This window comes from Phocoena sinus, chromosome 11, assembly GCF_008692025.1.
Source record: "Phocoena sinus isolate mPhoSin1 chromosome 11, mPhoSin1.pri, whole genome shotgun sequence".
Taxonomy (NCBI): domain Eukaryota; kingdom Metazoa; phylum Chordata; class Mammalia; order Artiodactyla; family Phocoenidae; genus Phocoena; species Phocoena sinus.
Genome location: NC_045773.1, coordinates 82,424,171 through 82,430,811, shown reverse-complemented (window position 1 = coordinate 82,430,811; position 6,641 = coordinate 82,424,171). Strand labels below are relative to the sequence as shown.

Here is a 6,641-nt window from a genome sequence, read left to right as displayed (position 1 = left end):
AAATTGCAGTAGCATAGGCAGTTGAGATTTATTCCTTACTTGTGTAAGAGTCGTTGTAGATTTTTGAGTCAGCAAAGAAAAGGGAACACATTTTTGCCCTTGTGCTGATTCAGGGACCCAGCTTCTTCCACCTTAAGGATCTGCTATCTCCTAAGCCTTGTGAAAGTCCATACTTCTCAAAAGTCTAAAAGAAAACATGTTACTTTTGCATTCATAATCCATTTATTATTACTAATCACACAGTCACACTGAGATGTAAGTTGTCTTGGTAGATACAGATGCTGACTGGGTAGCTTATTCCCATAGACAACTCTGTACTATGGAAGATGGAACATGAATTTAGGTGAATACTACAATTACCAACAACATTTTGGGAGGTAGAAAGGCATTGGATAAATAGTAATTGAATTCGTAGAGTGACTAAAGCTGAAACCTTACTGTGTGCAAGGTGGAAAGCTAAAAATTATAAAGTTATTAACACCTGTAAAGGATATTACAGATCCTTGGAAAGGCTAACAGGAATTGGAAAAAAAAAACATGTAACCTTAGGCTTATTACTCTGGATTGCCCCTCTCTCACAGAGGTCAAAGACAAGACTTTCATTTTAGGGCAAAAATGCTCCAAGATGCTCTTGACTTACAGAGACTAAGCACAGCTGAAGGTGGAGGTGAAGAGCCATACTGAATACTGGGGGATTGAATGAAAGTCTCTCTGGGAGACCCGCAGCTCCTTTTCTGTATTCGTTTCAGAAAGCATGGAAAGCTAACTTTACATAACCTCTGATCCTAAACACTTAGAAGATTAAAGGATTAGTCTCTGAGAAAACTGTCATGGAAAAACTGAACCACAGATATGAACATATCAGGTAACCTGATTGCGGTGGTCTGTCATATACAATCATTCTAGAATGGGTACATCTATTGGTATATAGGTTTATAGTACCAATTAGGTTTTTGGGTCTACTTCTTAAATAAGACTGGACTGCTAAGGGTCACCAGAAATCTGAGGAAAGATATGCACTGAAGCAAAAAAATGGAAGAAAGAGAACGTGATGGAAATAGAGACCAGTAAGTAACAGAAAGAAAAAAAAAGTATTATTAATTTTTTCAGAACTAAAAGAACATTTTGCACCTATGGGACAATAGTAGTTGCTATTATTTTTGAAAGAGCATCAAGAGAACAAGAACTCTTGAAAATTTTTAAAAATTGTGATGATAGGAAAAAATTTAATAGAAGGGTTGGACGATAAATTTGGAAATGTTTTCCCATAAAAAGGAAGGAAAAGAAAGATGGAAAATGGGAGGACAGAAGATAAGAAAATTAAAAGGTCATTCTAGGAAATCCAACAACATCTGATTGAAAGAGTTCCAGGAAAAGACAACAGAGAAAATAAAGGGATGACAATTACTTATAAAGGCAAAAAAATCCCCAAACCTAAAACGTCCATCTATTTATTGCTCCACACAATGAATGAAAAAGACCAAGAATATACCGGAGCGTCTATTTAAGAATGGCATTTAACTTCATCACCACAATGATACCTAAAAGACAAAGGAGTCATGCTCACCAAATTCTAAGATAAAATGATTTCCACTCTAGAAATCTCTAGCTGACCAAACTAAATCATTTATGAAGTTAGAATAAATACCTTTTCAGAAATGCATTATATTTGGTGGTGAGAGGGGATAACCTGGAAGCAGAAACCTCCTGAGGACTTAAATCTGGGTGTCTCTAATGCAGGGAAATCGGAACCCGGGGGTGGGCGTTGGGGGGAATCACATTCTGGCAGCAGGCCTGTCTGGTAGGGTCTGGAGTCATGGAGGAGACACAACTGCTGTTGCCAGGTGATGTTACATGAGGCAGAGAAGCAGTTACGGTGCGGCCTCTACAAGCTGGAAGTATTTCCTTCCACGTACCAGACATCTTTATGCAACACAGGTTGTCTTGGCTGAATGCCGATTTGTCTCCAGGGTTCTTGCTCAGAAGGTTCAAATCCGCACAGCTACGATTTTTTACTCTTAGTAAAGACGTTTGCTTTTCTCCTCAACCCTTCCGGTTGGCTATCTGGAGGCTTCCGTCTCCTGCTGTTTCCCTACCCTGCTGCGGAGGCAACGAACCGTCCTGGACAAGTCACGTCCCCTGCTTGACATCAGGAAAAGTTTCCTGCTGAGGAGTTTGGGAGAGTCTCATATTTGCTGCCCTTAGAAGAGGCAGGTCACAGCTTTCTCAGCTAGAACCAAGTTACAAAACCCTGCTTTGAAAACATTCACGCTTTTTTATCGTGCTTTACCCTTTGGTCTCCACGAGGTGGAAGCTTTCCGAGAAGCAGAAGCCATCTCTTAACATCCCGCTTTCTCCCCCCTGGGCAACGCCCTACAGGGCCAGGACTGGTTGGCACACCACGTCAGATGAAGTCATCACAGTTTATATGTCACGAAATTAAACTTCCAAGAGCGTTCCTTGCGTTCGAAGAAGAGAACTCGGGACACAGACTCGGGAGGCAGCGAGCCCCGCCGTTCCTCCAGCAACGCAAGCGGGGAGCGCGGCTCGGCGGATGCCGTGTTGGAGCCGCCGGCCTCTGCGTCTGGGCAGCCTGGCTGACTGCGGCCCAGCGGAGAGCCGCCCCGGGAGCTGCAGAAAAGGCAGAGGGGCGCTAAAAAGCAAGGACCTACCGTATCTATCCCTAGAAACCGATTTGCTCTTGGGTTTTGCACTAGGAGTCCTGTGCGCGCAAGAAAAGGGACGTGTGCTGTGGAGGCAGATAGAGAAAACAAGGATGCGAAGTTCGGCTTTTCAGAGGGCTTCTTGACTGCAGAACTGAAGCTATATCGTATCAGGGAGGAGCGCTACCGCTGCCGGTTACTGCGGGGTTCCATGGTGTAATGGTTAGCACTCTGGACTCTGAATCCAGCGATCCGAGTTCAAATCTCGGTGGAACCTAAGAACTTTTACTTCCTAATTATTTAAATGTATTTACTTATCTTTCCAGTTTTCCTTTCAGGGATAGTTGGCTGGGAATCCGCGGTTCACATTTCACCTTTTCTTTATAGACTTTAATATACGTGAATAAATGAATATTTATCGTGGTATAATACATAATTTTAGAGTTTTTCTTCCTTGTGAAAGTTTAAAATGGCCAAGTATACATTCTGCTTTTAAATTATCTTAACCAGATGGGAAGAATTTTCAAATAGAACTTTAAAGACTCAAAGCCAAAACAGAAAATAGCTTTCAAATTTGTTTTAAAATATTCTAGAAGTAAAGAATTAAGATACAATCACATCCTTATTATTCCTCATTATATTCTAATGAAAATATAAACGTTTGTTGGGAATAAAAGTGTATGATGTCCTTTCTACTGTTATTAGCTAAAGAACACTTTTATTATATTAATTTCCTTATATTACTTAATTCAATTTTTGTTAATTATTAATATTACATAAAATATAGATAAAATTAACAGTTTTCTCAAATTATTAATTATTGAAGCCCTTGAATATCCATTCACACTTTAACTGATTCATAGTATTTCAGCATGTAAAGCACAGTAAGGATATTTTCACTCTATGCTTAATAGCTGGAATTTTTATTCTCATTGCATCTATCTATTTTATTTTCTAACTGAATTTTCAATTACCAAAAGATGTTATTGAGCAATCTGGAAAAGCAAATTGCTAAAATAAAGGGGGAAAACCACCTGTTGACACCTTTTCTTTCTTTGCTATGTTATTGTGGTTGCTAATACTTCCGCCTAACTGATACTGCATTTTATGAAGACATCAACTGCCTGATTGTAATTTGAAATCTTAACTCCTCAGGAGTTTGTGAAAAGGCCATATTTTCATTTCTACCAATGATACAATTTGTGCAAAGCCCTGCGTGGATGCTATTATCAGAGACTGCTTCCTGGTAGATGTATACCCCTGGGGCCTCAAACCCTTTGTTATAGGTACATGTTTTGTCACCTTCCCTGAGTGCATTTACTTATAAAGCCATGGAAATTTGATAGGTACAGCGAACCTCAGCCGGCACCAGTTCCTAATAAGGATGTCCACAACACTATTTTTAAACATGGGACTCCATAATAAAACATCTACTAATTCACCTCCAAAACTTGAACTCAAAAAATGGAGAAACAACCTAACAAAGTCAACAATTGCTGTAGGCAGTGGGGTCCTCAGGGAGCCACTTCCTGCTTCTATTAGCACAGTGGAATCAGCATGGTAGGTCAGGAAAAGGAGACACTCTGGAACTGAATTCTTAATCTGTGAATGTCTAACTGTAATTTTTGAAATATATAACTGCTCTGTACCTCAGTCTCTTTATATGTAAAAGAAGGTAAGGCATTCTTTACTATGCTTTACCATAGTAAGTACCTTGTTTAAGGAAGACACTCCACAAATACTAAAGCTCTCTCTCCCCCTTTTCTTTTCTCTCCTCCTCCCCCTTTTCCCCCTCCCGCTTCTCCCCCTCCCCCTCCTCCCCCTCCTCCTCCTCCCCCCCTCCTCCTCCTCCTTCGAACAAAGGAAAGAGAAAGAAAGAAAGAAAGAAAGAAAGAAAGAAAGAAAGAAAGAAAGAAAGAAAGAAAGAAAGAAAGAAAGAAAAGGACAGAATGGGGGAAAGGGGACATTTTGGTCTCTTTGGATAAATTCAAGTACAATGATGCTTCCTTCCTAAAAATATTCTTCTTCCCAGCAGAAGCAGCCCATCCTCTATCCCCAAACACTAGCCTATCCTTGCTTTAAAAAGAGGTAAAGATCTCACCTGAAGCAGTTACCTTGCATGAGGATATTGATTTTTCTCAAGACCCGCCTCTACCACTCCTCTTTGCCTACAGGACTCAGGGAATCAGTATATATTGCTATTTTACATACTGAAAGAATCGCAAGATCATGCTAATTCATATCAAAAGAAACCAGAGTAATGTGTGTAGGAGTGCTAGGTCAGGAAAAAAGAAACACAGTGTAGAATTTGATCAAATTTATTAATATGGGTACACTTAATGGAGACTCTGAATTTAGTGTGTTAGCTAGAATAGCTGGGAGTTATTATAACAGTGTGCTTGGTAGGTTGCTTGCAACCTGAAATCAGTGGAACTACAGTAAATAAAGAAGCCAAGACTTCTTCGGTATAAGGTAGAGAAAGATATCCAATATCTTAAAAGATGCAGGGAACTTGCAATGGATTTATCACATGTGACACCCACTCATCCTCCCTCTATTATCTCCCTAGAGGGCTCAAAGGACACTTTCCTCACAAAACCCCCTGAGAAACAGATGGGTGGAGGGAGTGCCAGGGTCCTTGGGAAGCTCTCTAGTACCTGTCCTCTGTAGAAAGGTTTGATGGTAGTACATGCATCCCTAATTTTTTTTTAATTTATTTACCTTTTTGATCCCCTTCCTCCATTTCTCCCACTTCCCCTGGCCCTGCCCTCACTTCTGACAACCACTCATCTGTTCTCTATATCTACAAGCTTGTTATTTTTTTTTTTTAGATTGGTATTTGTCTTTCCTCTCTGGCTTATTTCACTTAGCATCATGCCCTCAAGGTCCATCCATGTTGTCATAGATGGCAAGGTTTTATTCTTTTTTATGGCTGAATAATATTTCATTATATATGTGTGTGTATGTGTTTGTGTGTATATATACATATACATATATATATATATATATATATATATATATATACTATAACCTCTTTAATTCCTTCATCCGCCGATGGACACAGGTTGTTTTTATACCTTGGCTGTTGTAAACAGTGCTTCAATGAACATGGGGGTGCAGATATAATTTTCAAGTTAGTGTTTTCATTTTCTTCAGATAAATATCCAGAAGTGAAATTGCTGGATCATATGGTAGTTGTATTTTTAATTTTTTGTGTAACCTCCATACAGTTTGCATAGTGGCTGTACCAACTTACATTCCCATCAACAGTGCACAAGAGGTCCCTTTTCTCCCCATCCTTGCCAACACTTGTTATTTCTTGTTTTCTCGATAATAGCCATCCTAACAGGTGTGAGATGATAGCTCATTGTGGTTTTGATTTGCATTCGTCTGATGATTAATGACATCGAGCAGCTTTTCATGTACATGTTGGCCATATGTACATCTTCTTTGGAATACAAAGATCTATTCAGACCTTCTACCCATTTTAAAATTGGATTGTTTTCTTGCCTTTCAGTTGTATGAGTTCTTTATATATTTTGGATATTAATCCCATATCAGAGATATGATTTGCAAATATTTCTCCCATTCCAATGGTTTTAGATTCTTCATTCAAGTCTTTAATTCATTTCAATCTTGACATAGGTCTTGGTGATGATTTTTTGGATTTGACACCACAAGTAAAAGCAACAAAGGCAAAAATAAGCAAGTGGGAATATCAAATTAAAAAGCTTCTGCACATCAAAGGAGACAAAAAACAAAATCAAAAGCCTTAGCCTCCTTCCGTCAGAGCATCCGAATAAGGAGTCATTCCAGTCTGAGGAGGAGGCGTTACTTGCCACAACTGCATATTTGTCTAAATGATGCCAAAGAGTAAGAAACTTTGCTTAATACAAGTACATTTTCCGATAGAAAATGTGACTTTGAAGACAGCCAAAGTTCTCTACAGCTACTTCCAGGAAAGGGTTCTCCTGTCAA

General features: G+C 39.3%; 1 non-coding gene across 1 annotated transcript; it reads left to right on the top strand.

Annotated features, from left to right (window-relative positions):
• The first annotated feature begins 2,868 nt into the window (after positions 1-2,868).
• TRNAQ-CUG lies at positions 2,869-2,940 on the top strand. The gene has a single exon. It is a non-coding gene; the product is annotated as a tRNA-Gln (tRNA).
• Positions 2,941-6,641: the final 3,701 nt, after the last annotated feature.